Consider the following 21,549-nt stretch of genomic DNA (forward strand, 5'->3'; position numbering starts at 1 on the left):
AGACCTACCCTCCAATCCAGGCAGCATCTTGGTAAATCTCCTTTGCACCCTTTCCAATCCTTTGCTTCCCCATCCTTCCTATAATGAGGTGACCAGAACTGCACACAAGACTCCAAATGTGGTCTAACCAAGGTCTTGTACAGTTGCAGCATAACCTCACGGCTCTTATACTCAATCCTCCTGTTAATAAATGCGAATACACTATCGGCTTTCTTCACGGCTCTATCCACTTGGGTGGCAACTTTCAAAGATCTATGGACATGAAATCCAAGATCTCTCTGCTCCACTACATTCTTCAGAACCCTGCCGTTAACCCTGTAATCCGCATTCAAATTTGTCCTCCCAAAATGAATCACCTCGCGCTTATCAGGGTTAAACTCCATCTGCCACTTTTCAGCCCAGCTCTGCATCCTATCAATGTCTCTTTGCAGCCTACAACAGCCCTCCACATTATCCACTACTCCACCAATCACGGTGTCATCAGCAAATTTACTAACCCAACCTTCAACTCCATCATCCAAGTCATTGATAGAAATCACAAATAGCAGAGCTCCGAGCACTGATCCCTGTGGTAAACCGCTGGTGACTGGGCTCCAGGGTGAAAATTTACCATCTACCACCACCCTTTGTCTTCTATGTGATAACCAGTTACTGATCCAATCGGCCGAATTTCCCTCCATGCCATGCCTCCTTACTTTCTGCATGAGCCGACCATGGGGCACCTTATCAAACGCCTTGCTAAAATCCATGTATACGAACGACATCAACTGCTCTACCTTCATCTGTGCACTTAGTTACCTTCTCCTAGAATACAATCAAACTTGTGAGGCAAGGCTTGCCCCTCACAAATCTGTGCTGACTATCCTGGATTAAGCTATAATTCCCAGGGTTATACCTAGTCCCTTTCTTGAACAAGGGACAACATTTGCCTCTCTCCAGTCTTCTGGCACTATACCTGTAGACAGTGAGGACATAAAGATCAAAGCCAAAGGCTCTGCAATCTCATCCCTCGCCTCCCAAAGAATCCTAGGATATATCCCATCAGGCCCAGGGGATTTATCTATCCTCAGGCTTCTCAAAATTTCTAACACATCTTCCTTCCGAATATTTACCTCCTCCAGCCTACCAGCCTGTATCGCACTATCCTCCTCAACAACATGGCCCCTCTCCTTTGTGAACACTGAAGAAAAGTATTCATTTAGGGCCTCTTCTATATCTTCAGACTCCATGCACACGTTCCCACTACTGTCCTTGACCGGCCCTAACTTCACCTTTGTCATTTTGAAGCAGCAGTCCTAACCACTGTGTGACCGTGCCGCCCAGTGTCACATTAATCTTGGGATGAGTTTTGAACATCAGTTCTGTACCATCACTAAGATCTACTGTTTCCAGCTCTGCAATATCACCCAACCTCGCCCTGTTGCAGTGCATTTGCTACTGAAACCCTCATTCCTCCATTGTTCCCTTATGACATGACTATTTCAAAGCACTCCTGGCTGGGCTCCCACATTCTACCTTCTGGAATCTTGACACCATCCCAGAGTCTGCTCTCTCTGTCTTTATTCACAGCCTGTTCCCACATCACGACTGATGTTTGATGCGGATATTTGAGCCCAATCAAGCAGCAATTTGATTTTATTCTCGTGCTTAATTTCAAATCTCTCCATCGTCTCATCTCTCCCTATCTCTGTAATCCCTTCTAACCGCATTTGAGAGTGCTCTAATTCTGGCCTCTTGTACATTCCCAGTTTTAATCACTCCACCTTCAGTGACTGTGCCCTCACCCCAAGTTCTGAAACTCTCTCCCAACACCTTTCCCTCTGGCTAACCATCCTCCCATCCACTGGAACCCACGCACCCCAGACATACTCTCTTCCACCTTCTTCCGTCAGGAAAAGGATTCAAAAGTTTGAGGTCACGTACCAACCGACTCAAGAACAGCTTCTTCCCGGCTGCCATCAGACTTTTGAATGGACTTACCATTCATTAAATTGATCTATTCTCAGCTATGAACTGTAACATTACATTCTGCAGTCTCGCCTTCCTTCCATATGTACGGTATGCATTGTCTGTATAGCATCTTAAAACAATATGTAGACAGTCCAACTAGGGAAGGGGCGGTACTGGACCTGGTATTGGGGAATGAGCCCGGCCAGGTGGTAGATGTTTCAGTAGGGGAGCATTTTGGTAACAGTGACCACAATTCAGTAAGTTTTAAAGTACTGGTGGACAAGGATAAGAGTGGTCCTAGGATGAATGTGCTAAATTGGGGGAAGGCTAATTATAACAATATTAGGCGGGAACTGAAGAACATAGATTGGGGGCGGATGTTTGAGGGCAAATCAACATCTGACATGTGGGAGGCTTTCAAGTGTCAGTTGAAAGGAATTCAGGACCGGCATGTTCCTGTGAGGAAGAAGGATAATACGGCAATTTTCGGGAACCTTGGATAACGAGAGATATTGTAGGCCCTGTCAAAAAGAAAAAGGAGGCATTTGTCAGGGCTAAAAGGCTGGGAACAGACGAAGCCTGTGTGGAATATAAGGAAAGTAGGAAGGAACTTAAGCAAGGAGTCAGGAGGGCTAGAAGGGGTCACGAAAAGTCATTGGCAAATAGGGTTAAGGAAAATCCCAAGGCTTTTTACACGTACATAAAAAGCAAGAGGGTAGCCAGGGAAAGGGTTGGCCCACTGAAGGATAGGCAAGGGAATCAATGTGTGGAGCCAGAGGAAATGGGCGAGGTACTAAATGAATACTTTGCATCAGTATTCACCAAAGAGAAGAAATTGGTAGATGTTGAGTCTGGAGAAGGGTGTGAGCCTGGGTCACATTGAGATCCAAAAAGACGAGGTGTTGGGTGTCTTAAAAAATATTAAGGTAGATAAGTCCCCAGGGCCTGATGGGATCTACCCCAGAATACTGAAGGAGGCTGGAGAGGAAATTGCTGAGGCCTTGACAGAAATCTTTGGATCCTCGCTGTCTTCAGGGGATGTCCCGGAGGACTGGAGAATAGCCAATGTTGTTCCTCTGTTTAAGAAGGGTAGCAAGGATAATCCGGGGAACTACAGGCCGGTGAGCCTTACTTCAGTGGTAGGGAAATTACTGGAGAGAATTCTTCGAGACAGGATCTACTCCCATTTGGAAGCAAATGGACGTATTAGTGAGAGGCAGCATGGTTTTGTGAAGGGGAGGTCGTGTCTCACTGACTTGATAGAGTTTTTCGAAGAGGTCACTAAGATGGTTGATGCAGGTAGGGCAGCGGATGTTGTCTATATGGACTTCAGTAAGGCCTTTGACAAGGTCCCTCATGGTAGACTAGTACAAAAGGTGAAGTCACACGGGATCAGGGGTGAGCTGGCAAGGTGGATACAGAACTGGCTAGGTCATAGAAGGCAGAGAGTAGCAATAGAAGGATGCTTTTCTAATTGGAGGGCTGTGACCAGTGGTGTTCCACAGGGATCAGTGCTGGGACCTTTGCTGTTTGTAGTATATATAAATGATTTGGAGGAAAATGTAACTGGTCTGATTAGTAAGTTTGCAGACAACACAAACGTTGGTGGAATTGCGGATATCGATGAGGACTGTCAGAGGATACAGCAGGATTTAGATTGTTTGGAGACTTGGGCGGAGAGATGGCAGATGGAGTTTAATCCGGACAAATGTGAGGTAATGCATTTTGGAAGGTCTAATGCAGGTAGGGAATATACAGTGAATGGTAGAACCCTCAAGAGTATTGAAAGTCAAAGAGATCTAGGAATACAGGTCCACAGGTCATTGAAAGGGGCAACACAGGTGGAGAAGGTAGTCAAGAAGGCATACGGCATGCTTGCCTTCATTGGCCGGGGCATTGAGTATAAGAATTGGCAAGTCATGTTGCAGCTGTATAGAACCTTAGTTAGGCCACACTTGTAGAGTATAGTGTTCAATTCTGGTCGCCACACTACCAGAAGGATGTGGAGGCTTTAGAGAGGGTGCAGAAGAGAATTTACCAGAATGTTGCCTGGTATGGAGGGCATTAGCTATGAGGAGCGGTTGAATAAACTCGGTTTGTTCTCACTGGAACGAAGGAGGTTGAGGGGCGACCTGATAGAGGTCTACAAAATTATGAGGGGCATAGACAGAGTGGATAGTCAGAGGCTTTTCCCCAGGGTAGAGGGGTCAATTACTAGGGGGCATAGGTTTAAGGTGAGAGGGGCAAGGTTTAGAGTAGATGTACGAGGCAAGTTTTTTACGCAGAGGGTAGTGGGTGCCTGGAACTCCCTACCGGAGGAGGTGGTGGAAGCAGGGACGATAGTGACATTTAAGGGGCATCTTGACAAATACATGAATAGGATGGGAATAGAGGGATACGGACCCAGGAAGTGTAGAAGATTGTAGTTTAGTCGGGCAGCATGGTCGGCACGGGCTTGGAGGGCCGAAGGGCCTGTTCCTGTGCTGTACATTTCTTTGTTCATATAAGAAACAATACTTTTCACTGTACACTAATACATGGGACAATAATAAAACAAAACAAAAATCATACATTCCTTCTTTAAGACACAAGAGTATTGATTAAAAAAAAGAAATTTCTGCCAAAAGTTTTTCTCATCATCATCAGGACAGAGAATACCAACTTTTAAAGATTATAATATGTCTAATTTACATTTACACTTGCTTGAAGCTCCATATATTTGCACACAGGGAGCTGTCCTCTGCAGGCAGAGGAACATATCTAGTCATGGGGACTTTTGATGAATTAAAACAAAATTATGGGAGGGGCAATCGCACCCTGCTGTATTCTCCATGGCGATGACTAATGAGAGCTGACTGCCTTTTCTCATACTGTATGTTGCTGTTCCCTTTCAAATGTGTCATTCCCCTTTTGTGTTATTAACCGGGTTTGCAGCCTCTGCAAAGATGGCGCCCACGCATGCTCCCGAGAACTCATTGCCCCATTAAGATGGCGGCCGCATTTGCGCTCTTTTCCTCATTGGCCCTTACAATGATGGCTGACGTGAGCTTGGGCCTGTTTCCGGGCGATAAGCCGTCAGCCGTCGTCCCGCTTTGTCCGAGTTACAGATTGAGGATTTGATGCCGATACCGTAAATTTTCGAAGCCTGCCAATTCACCCCACCCCCACCCTATCTCTGTTCATGGGTTTATTTTCGGTTCTTGATCCAGACTCGTTCTTTGCAAAAGCCGCATTTTCAATCGACTCGCGCGAGCTCCCTTACCTTTCCGGTGACTGACAATGCTCCACCTCGCAATGATTGACGGCAACCAGGGACCAAGAGGAGGGGCGGAGCTGGAGGCCCGAGCGGGAATGGCTGGTCCTCCAAGCAGAATGACATGGGATGGGGGGGGGGGATCGTGCTGGGAGTGAACCATGCGCAGTTTGAGCACTGGATCAGGAGTGAGTGATAATAGGACTGGCAGAAAGCAGGTAAAATCCGCCAAACTGCTGGCAAAAATTTTGCCTTTCAGGATTGAGAATTGTGTTCCGGACGTTACTGGGGAGGACCAGACCGGGGTTTGTTAAGGATGGGCAGTTGGTGGCCAATATAAGAAGGCTGTTAAATGTGATCAAGGTAGGGAGGTGGCGGTAGTGATTGCAATGGATGCAGAAAAGGCTTTTGATCGGGTAGAATGGGATTATCTGTGGGAGGCACTCGGATGGTTTGGATTTGGGCGGGGTTTTATTGACTGGGTCAGGTTACTGTATCAGGCTCCTGTGGCAAGTGTACGGACAAATAGGACAATATCAGACTATTTTAGACTGCACCGGGGGACGAGACAGGGATGCCCCCTCTACCCACTGTTGTTCGCGCTAGCTATAGAGCCGCTGGCAATTGCTCTGAGAGCCTCAAGGGGCTGGTCCGGGGAGGGGGGTGGAGCACAAGAGACTCGCTCTATGCTGACGACCTGCTTCTGTATGCATCGTACCCATTAGAGGGGATGTAAGAAATCATGAGGATTCTAGGCGAATTTGGCCAGTTTTCGGGGTATAAGCTAAATATGGGGAAAAGTGAGATGTTTGCGATCCAGGAGAGGGGACAGGACAGGCGATTGGGGGAGCTGCTGTTTAGATAAGTAGGGGGAAGCTTTAGGTATCCAGGCATTCAAATGGGACCGGCTGCATAAATTAAATCTGGCCCAGCCAGTAGACCAAATGAAGGATGATTTTCAGAGATGGGTCGCGCTGATGTTGTCATTCGCTGGGAGGGTGCAGACGGTAAAGATGACGGTCCTCCCGAGATTCCTGTTCGTGTTTCAATGTCTCCCCATCTTTATTTTGCGGTCCTTTTTTAAACGGGTCAACAAAGTGACCTCTGGCTTTGTTTGGGCGGGCAAGACCCCGCGGGTAAAGAAGGTAATGCTTGGGCGGATTCGGGGAGAGGGCTGGCTGGCGCTGCCAAATTTTAGTAACTATAGCCATGATCAGGAAGTGGGTGGTGGGGGAGGGGTCGGCTTGGGAGCGTATGGAGGTTGAGAGGATGGGGGATATGTTTATAGAGGGGAGATTTCCGAGTATGAGGGCGCTGGAGGAGAGGTTTGGGTTGGCGAGGGGAAACAAATTCAGGTATCTGCAGGTGCAGGACTTCCTACGTAAACAGGTGTCAACTTTCCCACTCCTATCGCTAAGGGGGATTCAGGACAGGGTAGTTTCCAGAGGGTGGGTAGGAGAAGGGAGCGTCTTGGACATTTACAAAGAACTTATGGGGTCAGAGTGACAAAATACAAATTTCTTTACCCGTCAGTCTGGCCTCAATAAAAGTCGAGATGGATTTGCAGGTACAGCATTAGTTATTTTATTTGGCTTGCGAGCCTGATTCATTTCACAGAGGCATAGGACACATCCAGTCTCCTACACCCCGGAAAGCGAATGAACAAGGAGACAAAGGGATTTCTGCAAATACATTCAAATGGTATCAAGTTTCACATACACGATTCCCATAGGTCATCCTATACCCCTCCTGACCTGGTCATACATTCTGATTGGCTCACTTCTCATCCCTTCCTCTGGCCCCCTTATTACCCAGCATCCTTTTCTCCTCCTTTGGTGGACACACCTCCTCCTTGCTTTGCCATGCGGTCTGAAATCCTTTGTGAACTCACCAGGATGAGACTGGCCTACCTCTACATTACAGTAACTAATATCTCTAAAATAACTATTTTATATCACATTCGTCATTCCTTCCTTTTATCATTCCATGATAACCGAACTATCCAATCCATAGCTACGGTCCCTCATCTAAAAAGATCCGTCGCTGCATTTCCAATTCCTTCATCTGCTGCGCCCTCATGGATTTTGACAGCCAAGATTTTAGGGGCGTTGATCTGTTCCAGTGCACCGCGCATTCTACCCATCGCACATTTAAGGATGGCTGGGCCCACAAAGATGCAGCCAATAGCCACTGCTAAATACATGGCCATATTTATCAACCAGTCCTTCCAACCTCCAAATCCCCCGTTACCCCAAGAGCCAAGATCCTGCATTCCGTCCAGGTGATCCCATATGCGATCCATAAATTTAGTGATGTTAGCAGTTAAGTCTTGAACTCCCATGACACACTTGCCCTGTACTATGGCGCATACCCCTCCCTCACGGGCCAGAAGATAGTCAAGAGCATACCGGTTCTGCATTGCAAACAACCGCAGCTGAGACAATTCCTTGGTTATTGCCCCGAGGGCACCCAAGGTTTCATTTCCCAAGATGGTAAGGCCACAAATAAAATAATTCCTATCGCTGACAGCCAAGGAACCCCCCACACCTCCCAGTGTCAAGACGCTCCGAATTCCCCACCGGGCTGAGGGGCCCCGGTTGGGTGCGAGAACCTGAGGTTTTTTCCAGTTCTCGCAGAATTCAGCTGAGACTGCCCAGCGGGTTAACTGAGTATGCAGCACCCACGCCGAGGGGCAGGGGACTGTGGTAGGGGCTAGAGTCCCAATAGCAATTTGGCGAGGAAATGGGGGTGACAAAACATTGGTCGCTGTGCCATTAAATAAAAAGTAGTATCCTTGCTCCATGTACAGGCAAGCATCACAATTAGTATATCGGTTGCGTAGGGATCCCCCAGGAGCCCAGTTTATCCAGCTTTGGAACGCCCATTTGGGCCACCTAGCAATGCGGAAAGCCCTAGTCCCAATAGTGATATGAGAGACATTCACCCAGCCACAAAGGAGCTGGAGGCCGGCGTTCAATAGAACGCCAGTGCAGGCGCAAGGCAGATGGGAGTTCCCCACACGGGGGGGTCGAGGAGTGAGCAGGAGTAGCCGGGGTCAGTTGAAGTCAGCTGACTTACGGAAGTAATATGGGGGGAGCAATAATGCTAGAAAGAGATCTAGCGGGGAGGGGGGGAGGGGGGGACAACTGGGTTGCTGCTGCGGAAATCCAAAAGGAAATGGCTAAAGAGTGGGTGAGCGGGGATGGTGTGCGACGCTGGGGGAGCGAGCGGGAGCGCGGAGGCGGGATATGGGACTGGCCTAGAGAAGGTAATGGCTAGTCGACACAGGAGGGGGGCAGGTAGCCCCCTAGTGAGACTGATCACGTGGAACGTGAGAGGCCTGAACGGACCGATTAAAAAGGGCCCGAGTGCTCGCGCATTTGAAAGGACTAAGGGTAGACGTGGTTATGCTCCAAGAGACGCACCGAAAGGTGGCGGACCAAGTTAGGCTAAGGAAAGGATGGGTGGGACAGGCGTTCCACTCAGGACTGGACGCAAAGAATAGAGGGGTGGCCATTTTGGTGGGGAAACGCGTAGCATTTGAAGCAAAGAACATCGTAGCAGATAGCGGAGGTAGATATGTAATGATGAGTGGCAGGCTGGAGGGAATGGAGGTCGTGTTGGTTAATGTGTATGCCCCAAACCGGGACGATGCGGGATTTATGAGACGGATGCTGGGGCGTATACCGGACCTGGAGGTAGGAAACTTGATTTTAGGAGGGGACTTTAATACGGTGCTGGACCCGGGGCTAGATAGATCCAGCTCAAGGACCGGAAGAAGGCCGGCAGCGGCCAAAGTACTTAAGGGGTTTATGGACCAAATGGGGGGAGTGGATCCATGGCGATTTCTTAGACCCAGGGCTAGGGAGTTTTCCTTCTTCTCCCATGTCCATAAAGTGTACTCCCGGATAGATTTTTTTGTTTTGGGAAGGTCGTTGATCTCTAGGGTGGAGGAAGCTGAGTACTCAGCCATAGCGGTTTCGGATCATGCCCCGCATTGGGTGGACCTGGAATTAGGAGAGGAAAGGGAGCAGAGAACACTCTGGCGATTAGATGTGGGACTGATGGGGGATGAGGGAGTGTGTGCAAGAGTGCGGGGGTGTATTGAGAGATACCTGGAGGTCAATGACGACGGCGAGGTCCCTGTGGGAGTGGTATGGGAAGCACTAAAAGCGGTGGTCAGAGGAGAGCTGATCTCCATTGGGGCCCACAAAAGGAAAACAGAGGCCAAGGAAAGGGAAAGATTACTGGGTGAGATTTTAAGGGTGGATAGGGAATTTGCAGAGACCCCGGAGGAGGAATTGTACAGGGAGAGGAGACGACTGCAGACGGAATTTGACCTTCTGACCACCAGAAAGGCGGAGGTACTGTGGAGGAAGGCACAGGGGAGGAGGTATGAATATGGGGAAAAGGCGAGTCGCCTGTTGGCTCATCAATTGCGAAAGAGGGCAGCAGCGAGGGAGATAGGAGGAATTAGAGACGAAAGGGGAGACACGGTGCGAAGGGCAGGAAAGATAAATGAGGTGTTCAAGACCTTCTATGAGGAACTGTATAGGTCTCAACCCCCAGAGGGAGAGGAGGGGATGCGGCAGTTCCTGGACCAATTGAGGTTCCCGAAAGTGGAGGAGCGGGGGGTGGTAGGCCTGGGGGCACCGATTGGGGTGGACGAGGTTATTAAGGGACTGGGAAGCATGCAAGCAGGGAAGGCCCCAGGACCAGACGGGTTCCCGGTGGAGTATTACAGAAAATATGTGGACTTGTTGGCCCCGTTGATGGTGAGGACGTTCAATGAGGCCAGGAAAGGGGGGACTCTACCCCCGACGATGTCGGAGGCGACGATATCGTTAATTTTGAAGAGGGATAAAGATCCGTTGCAGTGCGGGTCCTATAGACCCATTTCATTGTTGAACGTGGACGCCAAATTGTTGGCAAAGGTACTGGCATCGAGGATAGAGGACTGTGTCCCGGGGGTGGTGCACGAAGACCAGACAGGGTTCGTAAAAGGGAGACAACTGAATGTTAACGTGCGACGACTATTAGGGGTGATAATGATGCCCCCAGTGGAGGGGGAGGCAGAGATAGTGGCGGCAATGGACGCAGAGAAGGCATTTGATAGGGTGGAGTGGGAGTATTTATGGGAAGTGTTAAGGAGGTTTGGGTTTGGGAACGGGTTTATTAGCTGGGTTAGACTTCTTTATGGGGCTCCAACGGCAAGCGTAGTTACAGGTCGACATAGATCGGAGTATTTCCGACTATATAGGGGAACAAGACAGGGATGCCCGCTGTCTCCATTGTTGTTCGCGTTGGCAATTGAACCTCTGGCCATGGCGTTGAGAGACTCCAGGAAATGGAGAGGAGTGATTAGAGGGGGAGAAGAACACCGAGTCTCGTTATATGCGGATGACCTATTGTTATACGTGTCGGACCCAGCGGGGGGAATGATAGAGGTTATGCGAATTTTGAGGGGGTTCGGGGATTTCTCGGGGTATAGGCTAAACATGGGGAAGAGTGAATTATTTGTGATACATCCAGGGGACCAGAGTAGAGAGATAGAAGGCTTGCCTCTAAGGAAAGTGGAAAGAAACTTCCGATACCTGGGGATTCAGATCGCTAGGAGCTGGGGAACCTTGCACAGACTTAATCTGACACGGTTGGTAGAACAAATGGAGGAGGACTTCAAGAGGTGGGACATGCAGCCTCTATCGCTGGCGGGCAGGGTGCAAGCAATTAAGATGATGGTCCTCCCGAGGTTCTTATTTGTATTTCAATGTCTCCCTATACTAATCACTAAGACCTTTTTTAATAAAATAGACAGGAGCATCACGAGCTTCGTGTGGGCAGGGAAAGTTCCGAGAGTAAGGAGGGGGTTCCTTCAGCGTAGTAGGGACAGAGGAGGATTGGCACTACCGAACTTGGGCGATTACTATTGGGCCGCCAATGTGGCAATGATACGTAAATGGATGATGGAGGGTGAGGGAGCGGCGTGGAAAAGACTGGAGAGAAAGTCCTGTAAAGGGACGAGTTTAGAGGCGCTGGTGACGGCGCCGCTACCGATCTCACCTAAAAAGTTTACCACAAACCCGGTGGTGGCAGCAACATTGAATATCTGGGGACAGTGGAGGCGACAGAGAGTGGTGGGGTCCCCAATCAGGAACAACCATAGGTTCGTCCCAGGAAGAATGGATGGAGGATTTCAGAGCTGGTACCAGTTGGGAATTAGGAGAGTGGGAGATTTATTTATAGATGGGACTTTTGCGAGCTTGGGAGCATTGGAGGAAAAGTATAAGTTGCCCCGGGGAAATTTCTTGAGATATATGCAGGTGAGGGCGTTTACTAGACAACAGGTGAGGGAATTTCCGTTGCTCCCGACACAGGGGATACAGGACAGGGTGCTTTCAGGGGTGTGGGTCGGAGAGGGCAAGGTGTCAGAGATTTACCGAGAGATGAGGGAAGAGGAGGAGGAGTCGGTGGGCGAACTAAAAGGAAAGTGGGAAGAAGAACTAGGGGAGGAGATAGAGGAGGGTATGTGGGCTGATGCCCTAAGCAGGGTAAATTCCTCTTCCTCACGCGCCAGGCTTAGCCTGATTCAATTTAAGGTGCTACATAGAGCACACATAACGGGAGCAAGATTGAGCAGGTTCTTTGGAGTGGAGGACAAATGTGGGAGGTGTGGCGGGAGCCCGGCAAACCACGCACATATGTTTTGGGCGTGCCCGGCACTGGAAGGGAGTGACGGGAGTGATTTCGCGGGTGGTGAAGGCCCGGGTCAAACCAGGCTGGTGGTTAGCTCTATTTGGAGTTGCGGAAGAGCCGGGAGTGCAGGAGGCGAAAGAGGCCGACGTTGTGGCCTTTGCGTCCCTAATAGCCCGGCGCAGGATCCTACTCATGTGGAAGGAGGCAAAACCCCCTGGACTGGAGGCCTGGGTAAATGATATGGCGGGGTTCATTAAACTGGAGCAGATAAAGTTTGCCCTGAGAGGATCGGTTCAAGGGTTCACCAGGCGGTGGCAGCCATTTCTCGACTACCTAGGGGAACGTTAGAGGGAAGACAGATGACCAGCAGCAGCAACCCAGGGGGAAGGGGGGGGTGGTGTTTAGTTTAGTTTAGGTCAAAGATAAAGGGGTTTTGTTACTTGTGTATTGTTAAAAATTTCTGTATTATTGTTGCGTTTGCTTTGTAAGAGGGGAAAAATAGTTGTTTGGGAAAAAAATTTCAATAAAACAGATTTAAAAAAAATAAATAATAGAACGCCAGTGGTGTTGTAACAAACGCATTGGCCAGACGCCTGGGTGATATGACACCTCCTGTCGATTTCAGCGGGAGCAGTACACAAGTGATTTCAGGGAGGTAAGTGTATCCTTTAAAAACACTTACCTTCACAGGAGCAGGCCAGTCGATTTCAGCGGGAGCGGTGCGCAAGTGATTTCTGGGAGGTAAGTTTATCCTTTAAAAACACTTACCTTCACAGGAACAGGCCAGTCGATTTCAGCGGGAGCGGTGCGCAAGTGATTTCTGGGAGGTAAGTGCATCCTTTAAAAACACTTACCTTCACAGGAGCAGGCCAGTCGATTTCAGTGGGAGCGGTGCGCAAGTGATTTCAGGGAGGTAAGTGTATCCTTTAAAAACACTTGCCTTCACAGGAGCAGGCCAGTCGATTTCAGCGAGAGCGGTGCGCAAGTGATTTCTGGGAGATAAGTGTATCCTTTAAAAACACTTACCTGACTTCCGGGTGCGGCGATGACCAGCTAAGTCGCACGTTTTGGCAGCTCCCGGTGGAAAGGACTTTTGGGCTCTTAATAGGAGCCCCAACGGCAATTTTAACGGCTAAAAACACTGTGCGGTAAACCAGAAGGGAATCCCCCCTGGACACGGATGGAAAAAGGAGAGGAAAGTGCCCGGATTGCGGTGGATCCTCTAGAGCAGCGGCCAGGAAGGCAGGCACAAAGCAAGATGGCGTCAGAAGGAGGCAGTTTAATATGGGGCCCTGACCAACAAGAGTTCCTGCGGCGTTGCGTGGAAGAACTTAAAAAGGAGATGAAGAAGGAGCTGTTGGCCCCGATATTACAGGCGATTGAAGGGCTAAAGGAGGAGCAAAAGACCCAGGAGCAGGAGCTTCGGGTCGTGAAGGCAAAGGCTGCTGAGAATGAGGACGACATACAGGGCGTGGTGGTGAAGACAGAGATGCACGAGGCACAACACAAAAGGTGTGTGGAGAGGCTGGAGGTGCTGGAGAATAATGCGAGGAGGAAGAATTTAAGGATTCTTGGTCTTCCCAAAGGTGCAGAAGGGGCGGACGTCGGGGCATATGTGAGCACGATGCTGCACTCGTTAATGGGATCGGAGGCCCCGACGGGCCCGTTGGAGGTGGAGGGAGCCTATCGAGTTATGGCGCGAAGACCGAGGGCTGGAGAAATTCCTCGAGCCATAGTGGTGAGATTTCTCCGATATAAGGACAGAGAGGTGGTCCTTTGATGGGCAAAGAAAACTCGGAGCAGTAGGTGGGAGAACGCGGTGATCCGCGTATATCAAGATTGGAGTGTGGAGGTGGCGAGAAGGAGAGCAAGCTTTAATCGGGCCAAGGCGGTGCTGCACAAAAGGAAGGTTAAATTTGGAATGCTGCAGCCGGCAAGATTGTGGGTCACACACCAAGGGAAACACCACTACTTCGAAACGGCAGAAGAGGCGTGGACATTTATTGTCGAGGAGAAACTGGAATAAGCGGGCTAGAAAAAGAACGTTTGGGACAAAGTGGTGGGGCGAATATGTGGGGTGAAGAGGGGGAAAAGGGGGAAGAGATGATTTCCCAAGTTGTTAATCCTGCGACCCTGTAACTTTTCTCTCTTCCCCATGTCGTGGGGGGGGGGGAGGATGAGGAGCTGGGGGCGCCGGCCATTGGGGGCGGGGCCAAATGGGAAGTTCTCGCGCTATGGTAATCATGGCGGGAACAGGGAAGCAGGAAGGAGGGGGCCTCGCACAGTGGGAGCCGAGGTCACGGGGGGAAGCCGAGGTCGGCCAGAGTTTGCTGACTTCTGGGAGCAACATGGGGGGTGCAATCACGCTAGTGAGAGATCTAGCGGGGGGGGGGGGAGGGGGTTAACTGGGTTGCTGCTGCTGGGGAGAAGGGGGAGCTGGTATGGGGTGGGGTGGTCGGGGCGGGAGGGCGCCGTTGGGGGGAGATACGGCTACGTGGGAACCGGGTGAGGAGCTGGATTGAAAAAGGAGATGGCTAGTCGACAAGGGGGGGGGGGGTAAAGAGCCCCCCAACCCGGCTGATCACGTGGAATGTGAGAGGGCTGAACGGGCCGATAAAGAGGGCACGGGTACTCGCACACCTAAAGAAACTTAGGTTATGCTGCAGGAGACGCATCTGAAACTGATAGACCAGTTCAGACTACGCAAAGGATGGTTGGGGCAGGTGTTTCATTCGGGGCTAGACGCAAAAAACAGTGGGGTGGCTATACTAGTGGGGAAGCGGGTAATGTTTGAGGCAAAGACCATAGTGGCGGATAGAGGGGGCAGATACGTGATGGTGAGTGGCAAATTGCAAGGGGAGGCGGTGGTCTTAGTGAACGTATATGCCCCGAACTGGGATGATGCCAACTTTATGAGGCGCATGTTAGGACGTATCCCGGACCTAGAGGTGGGGAAGTTGGTAATGGGTGGAGACTTTAATACGGTGCTGGACCCAGGGCTGGACAGATCGAGGTCCAGGACCGGAAGGAGGCCAGCTGCAGCGAGGGTGCTTAAGGATTTTATGGAGCAGATGGGAGGAGTAGACCCCTGGAGATTTAGTCGACCTAGGAGTAAGGAGTTTTTGTTTTTCTCCTATGTCCACAAAGTTTATTCACGGATAGACTTTTTTGTTTTGGGAAGGGCACTGATCCCGAAGGTGACGGGGACGGAGTACACGGCTATAGCTATTTCGGATCACGCTCCACATTGGGTGGACCTGGAGGAAAAAGAACAGCGTCCACCTTGGAGAATGGACATGGGATTATTGGCAGATGAGGGGGTGTGTTTAAGGGTGAGGGGGTGTATTGAAAGGTACTTGGAACTCAATGATAATGGGGAGGTTCAGGTGGGAGTGGTCTGGGAGGCGCTGAAGGCAGTGGTTAGAGGGGAGCTGATATCTATTAGGGCACATAAAGGAAAGCAGGAGGGTAGGGAAAGGGAGCGGTTGTTGAAAGAACTTCTGAGGGTGGACAGACAATATGCGGAGGCACCGGAGGAGGGACTGCACAGGGAAAGGCAAAGGCTACATGTAGAATTTGACTTGTTGACTACGGGTAATGCAGAGGCACAATGGAGGAAGGCACAGGGTGTACAGTACGAATATGGGGAGAAGGCGAGCAGGTTGCTGGCCCACCAACTGAGGAAAAGGGGAGCAGCGAGGGAGATGGGGGGGGTGAGAGATGAGGAGGGAGAGATGGAGCGGGGAGCGGAGAGAGTGAATGGAGTGTTCAAGGCATTTTATGAAAGATTATATGAAGCTCAGCCCCCGGATGGGAAGGAGAGAATGATGTGCTTTCTGGATCAGCTGGAATTTCCTAAGGTGGAGGAGCAGGAGAGGGCGGGACTGGGAGCACAGATTGAGACGGAGGAAGTAGTGAAAGGGATTAGGAGCATGCAGGCGGGGAAGGCCCGGGGACCAGACGGATTTCCAGTTGAATTCTATAGGAAATATATGGACTTGCTGGCCCCGCTACTGATGAGAACCTTTAATGAGGGAAAGGGGGCAGCTGCCCCCGACTATGTCAGAGGCAACGATATCGCTCCTCCTAAAGAAGGAAAAAGACCCGCTGCAATGCGGGTCCTATAGGCCTATTTCCCTCCTGAATGTGGACGCTAAGATTCTGGCCAAGGTAATGGCAACAAGGATAGAGGATTGAGGATGAGGTGGTTCATGAGGACCAAACTGGGTTTGTGAAGGGGAGACAGCTGAATACGAATATACGGAGGCTGCTAGGGGTAATGATGATGCCCCCACCAGAGGGGGAAGCGGAGATAGTGGTGGCGATGGATGCCGAGAAAGCATTTGATAGAGTGGAGTGGGATTATTTGTGGGAGGTGCTGAGGAGATTTGGCTTTGGAGATGGGTATATCAGATGGGTACAGTTGCTGTATAGGGCCCCGATGGCGAACGTGGTCACGAATGGACGGGTGTCTGATTATTTTCGGCTCCATAGAGGGTCGAGGCAGGGATGTCCTCTGTCCCCGTTATTGTTTGCACTGGCGATTGAGCCCCTGGCCATAGCATTGAGGGGTTCCAGGAAGTGGAGGGGAGTACTCAGGGGAGGAGAAGAACACCGGGTATCTCTTAATGCGGATGATTTGTTGCTATATGTGGCGAACCCGGCGGAGGGGATGCCAGAGATAATGTGGATACTTGGGGAGTTTGGGGATTTTTCAGGGTATAAATTGAACATGGGGAAAAGTGAGTTGTTTGTGGTGCATCCAGGGGAGCAGAGCAGAGAAATAGAGGATTTACCGTTGAGGAAGGTAACAAGGGACTTTCGGTACTTGGGGATCCAGATAGCCAAGAATTGGGGTACATTACATCGGCTTAATTTAACGCGGTTGGTGGAACAGATGGAGGAGGACTTTAAGAGATGGGACATGATGTCCCTGCCACTGGCAGGTAGGATGCAGGCGGTTAAAATGGTGGTCCTCCCGAGATTCCTTTTTGTGTTTCAGTGCCTCCCGGTGGTGGTCACGAAGGCTTTTTTCAAAAGAATCGAGAAGAGTATTATGAGTTTTGTGTGGGCCGGGAAGACCCCGAGAGTGAGGAGGGGATTTTTGCAGCGTAGTAGGGACAGGGGGGGGCTGGCACTACTGAGCCTAAGTGAGTACTACTGGGCCGCCAATATTTCAATGGTGTGTAAGTGGATGGGAGAAGAGGAGGGAGCGGCGTGGAAGAGATTGGAGAGGGCGTCCTGCAGGGGGACTAGCCTACAAGCTATGGTGACGGCACCGTTGCCGTTCTCACCGAAGAAATACACCACAAGCCCGGTGGTGGTGGCTACATTGAAAATTTGAGGGCAGTGGAGACGGCATAGGGGAAAGACGGGAGCCTCGGTGCGGTCCCCGATAAGAAATAACCATAGGTTTGTTCCGGGGAGAATGGATGGGGGATTATGGCAAAGAGCAGGGGTAGCACAATTGAAAGATCTGTTTGTAGATGGGATGTTTGCGAGTCTGGGAGCGCTGACAGAAAAATATGGGTTGCCCCAAGGGAATGCATTTCGGTATATGCAACTGAGGGCTTTTGCGAGGCAACAGGTGAGGGAATTCCTGCAGCTCCCAACGCAGGAGGTGCAGGATAGAGTGATCTCAGAGATGTGTGTGGGGGATGGTAAGTTGTCGGACATATATAGGGAAATGAGGGACGAGGGGGAGATCATGGTAGATGAGCAGAAAGGGAAATGGGAAGAAGAGCTGGGGGAGGAGATTGAGGAGGGGCTGTGGGCTGATGCCCTACGTAGGGTAAACTCATCGTCCTCGTGTGCCAGGCTACGCCTGATACAATTTAAGGTGTTACACAGGGCGCATATGACTGGAGCACGGCTCAGTAAATTTTTGGGGGTAGAGGATAGGTGTGCGAGATGCTCGAGAAGCCCAGCGAATCACACCCACATGTTCTGGTCATGCCCGGCACTACAGGGGTTTTGGGTGGGGGTGGCAAAGGTGCTTTCGAAGGTGGTGGGGGTCCAGGTCGAACCAAGCTGGGGGGTTGGCTATATTTGGGGTTGCAGAAGAGCCGGGAGTGCAGGAGGCGAGAGAGGCTGATGTTTTGGCCTTTGCGTCCCTAGTAGCCCGGCGCAGGATATTGTTAATGTGGAAGGATGCCAAACCCCCGGGTGTGGAGACCTGGATAAACGACATGGCAGGGTTTATAAAGTTAGAACGGATTAAGTTCGTACTAAGGGGTTCGGCTCAAGGGTTCACCAGGCGGTGGCAACCGTTCGTCGACTACCTCACAGAAAGATAGAGGGAATGGAAAAGAAGAAGACAATAGCAGCAACCCAGGGGGGGGGGGGGGGGGGGGGAGGAATCGGACGGACTCTCAGGGATGTTATTGTATATGTATAGGCACTTGTTTTAGGTAATGTATATTGGACTGTTGGATTGTATCTTTGGAGAGTATTTATTTTTGACAAGGCAGTTGCCATTTAGTTTGGTTTTTGTTTCTGTTCATATATTATTTATTTATTTGTTTAAAACTGGCCACTGTTATTTATATTGCTTTATTGTTGTTTAAAAGAAACACTACGTACTGTTATGTTTGGCCAAAAAATCTTGAATAAAATATATTTTAAAAAAACACTTACCTTCACAGGAGCAGGCCAGTCGATTTCAGCGGGAGCGGTGCGCAAGTGATTTCTGGGAGGTAAGTGTATCCTTTAAAAACACTTGCTTTCACAGGAGCAGGCCAGTCGATTTCAGCGGGAGCGGTGCGCAAGGGATTTCTGGGAGGTAAGTTTATCCTTAAAAAACACTTACCTTCACAGGAACAGGCCAGTCGATTTCAGCGGGAGCGGTGCGCAAGTGATTTCTGGGAGGTAAGTGTATCCTTTAAAATCACTTACCTTCACAGGAGCAGGACAGTTGATTTCAGCGGGAGCGGTGCGCAAGTGATTTCTGGGAGGTAAGTGTATCCTTTAAAAACACTTGCCTTCACAGGAGCAGGCCAGTCGATTTCAGCGGGAGCGGTGCGCAAGTGATTTCAGGGAGGTAAGTGTATCCTTTAAAAACACTTGCCTTCACAGGAGCAGGCCAGTCGATTTCAGCGGGAGCGGTGCGCAAGTGATTTCTGGGAGGTAAGTTTATCCTTTTTAAAAAACACTTCTTTTCTGTTTTCTTTTCGACCTGCGGACTTCTGGGAAGACCCCCCCCAACCAATAAATTCTGGTGGAGAGGAAACCCGAGATACTACACGTGTAGTGTCTCCCACCCGCCCTCCTCCTCTAACCTAATAATAAGACCCATTGGTGTGAGGAAAGTGCCATATTATATTTTCATTATATTATATTAGCATTGTGCAGGTCAAGGTTCGGAGGTGGAGGAGCAGTCTCTGTCAGGGAGAGAACCTGAGAACATCTAAGACACTCAGAAGGTAAGAAGGTAAGTAAGTGATTTTTACTCATTTTTACTTTTATACCTTTTTCAAATTGTGTGTGTCGGGGGAAACTGAAGTGACATCACAGAAAAACTGTGACCTGAGTGGCTGGTTGGGAATCTACACTAAATTTAAAAAATTAAGCATTGGTAACTGATTAAACATAATTACTTAATTATAATTTAGAGGGGTATCTAAGCCAGAGATCGGAGAGTACTATATTTAGCTTTCGCATTTCTATTAGAAATCTAGTGCTAGGAAACAGATAGTTAACAGTAACTTTGAAATTTAAAAAAATATATATATTTTTTTTAAAAAATTTTAATTTAATTTTAATTTTAATTAATTGACGCAATGTCAGTTAGAGGGGTGCAGTGCTCTGACTGTGAGATGTGGCAGGTCCGGGAGGCTTCCAGCATCCCGGATGGCTTCATCTGCAGAAAGTGCACCCAACTGGAGCTCCTCACAGACCGCATGGTTCGGTTGGAGCAGCAATTGGATGCACTTAGGAACATGAAGGTGGCGGAAAGCGTCATAGATCGCAGTTATGTAAATGTGTTCACACCCAAGGTGCAGGCAGAGAAATGGGTGACCACCAGAAAGGGCAGGCAGTCAGTGCAGGAATCCCCTGTGGTTGTCCCCCTCTCGAACAGGTATACCCCTTTGGATACTGTCGGGGGGATAGCCTATCAGGGGAAAATAGCAGCAGCCAGAGCAGTGGCACCACGGCTGGCTCTGATGTTCAGAAGGGAGGGTCAAAGCGCAGAAAAGCAATAGTAATAGGGGACTCTATAGTCAGGGGCACAGATAGGCGCTTCTGTGGACGTGAAAGAGACTCCAGGATGGTATGTTGCCTCCCTGCTGCCAGGGTCCAGGATGTCTCCGAGCGGGTAGAGGGCATCCTGAAGGGGGAGGGCAAACAGGCAGAGGTCGTTGTACATATTGGTACTAACGACATAGGCAGGAAGGGGCATGAGGTCCTGCAGCAGGAGTTCAGGGAGCTAGGCAGAAAGTTAAAACACATGACCTCTAGGGTTGTAATCTCGGGATTACTCCCTGTGCCACGTGCCAGTGAGGCTAGAAATAGGAAGATAGAGCAGCTAAACACGTGGCTAAACAGCTGGTGTAGAAGGGAGGGTTTCCGTTATCTGGACCACTGGGAGCTCTTCTGGGGCAGGTGTGACCTATATAAGAAGGACGGGTTGCATCTAAACCGGAGAGTCATAAATATCCTGGCATCGAGGTTTGCTAGTGTCACACGGGAGGGTTTAAACTAGTATGGCAGGGGGGTGGGCACGGGAGCAATAGGTCAGAAGGTGAGGGAGAAGTAGGGAATAGGGACAGTGGGGCTCTGAGGCAGAGCAGACAGGGAGAAGATGCTGAACACAGCGGGTCTGGTGACCTGAAGTGCATATGTTTTAAGGCAAGAAGTATTACGGGTAAGGCAGATTAACTTAGAGCTTGGATTAGTACTTGGAACTATGATGTTGTTGCCATTACAGAGACCTGGTTGAGGGAAGGGCAGGTTTGGCAGCTAAACGTTCCAGGATTTAGATGTTTCAGGCAGGATAGAGGGGGATGTAAAAGGGGAGGCGGAGTTGCGCTACTGGTTCAGGAGAATATCACAGCTGGACTGCGGGAGGACACTTCAGAGGGCAGTGAGGCTATATGGGTAGAGATCAGGAATAAGAAGGGTGCAGTCACAATGTTGGGGGTTTACTACAGGCCTCCCAACAGCCAGGGGGAGATAGAGGAGCAGAGAGGTAGACAGATTTTGGAAAAGAGTAAAAACAACAGGGTTGTGGTGATGGGAGACTTCAACTTCCCCAATATTGACTGGGACTCACTTAGTGCCAGGGGCTTAGACGGGGCGGAGTTTGTAAGGAGCATCCAGGAACATAGAACATAGAACATAGAACAATACAGCGCAGTACAGGCCCTTCGGCCCACGATGTTGCACCGAAACAAAAGCCATCTAACCTACACTATGCCATTATCATCCATATGTTTATCCAATAAACTTTTAAATGCCCTCAATGTTGGCGAGTTCACTACTGTAGCAGGTAGGGCATTCCACGGCCTCACTACTCTTTGCGTAAAGAACCTACCTCTGACCTCTGTCCTATATCTATTACCCCTCAGTTTAAAGTTATGTCCCCTCGTGCCAGCCATATCCATCCGCGGGAGAAGGCTCTCACTGTCCACCCTATCCAACCCCCTGATCATTTT

The 21,549-nt window shown here is 49.9% G+C and overlaps 1 protein-coding gene and 1 long non-coding RNA gene across 2 annotated transcripts in view; one reads left to right on the forward strand and one right to left on the reverse strand.

The window, feature by feature from the left end:
* Positions 1–5,144, reverse strand: part of LOC140420851 (uncharacterized) — a 91,993-nt gene extending 86,849 nt beyond the window's left edge. Inside the window, exon 1 of the mRNA XM_072504940.1 lies at positions 4,980–5,144. The gene's annotated coding sequence lies outside the window, so the exon portion shown is untranslated. The remainder of the gene's footprint in view (positions 1–4,979) is intronic.
* Positions 5,145–5,377: 233 nt separating this feature from the next.
* The window catches only part of LOC140420854 (uncharacterized), a 51,887-nt gene continuing 35,715 nt past the window's right edge, over positions 5,378–21,549 (forward strand). The window contains exon 1 of the long non-coding RNA XR_011946619.1: positions 5,378–5,421. This is a non-coding gene — a long non-coding RNA (uncharacterized lncRNA). The remainder of the gene's footprint in view (positions 5,422–21,549) is intronic.

Source organism: Scyliorhinus torazame, chromosome 5 (assembly GCF_047496885.1).
Source record: "Scyliorhinus torazame isolate Kashiwa2021f chromosome 5, sScyTor2.1, whole genome shotgun sequence".
NCBI classification, from domain to species: domain Eukaryota; kingdom Metazoa; phylum Chordata; class Chondrichthyes; order Carcharhiniformes; family Scyliorhinidae; genus Scyliorhinus; species Scyliorhinus torazame.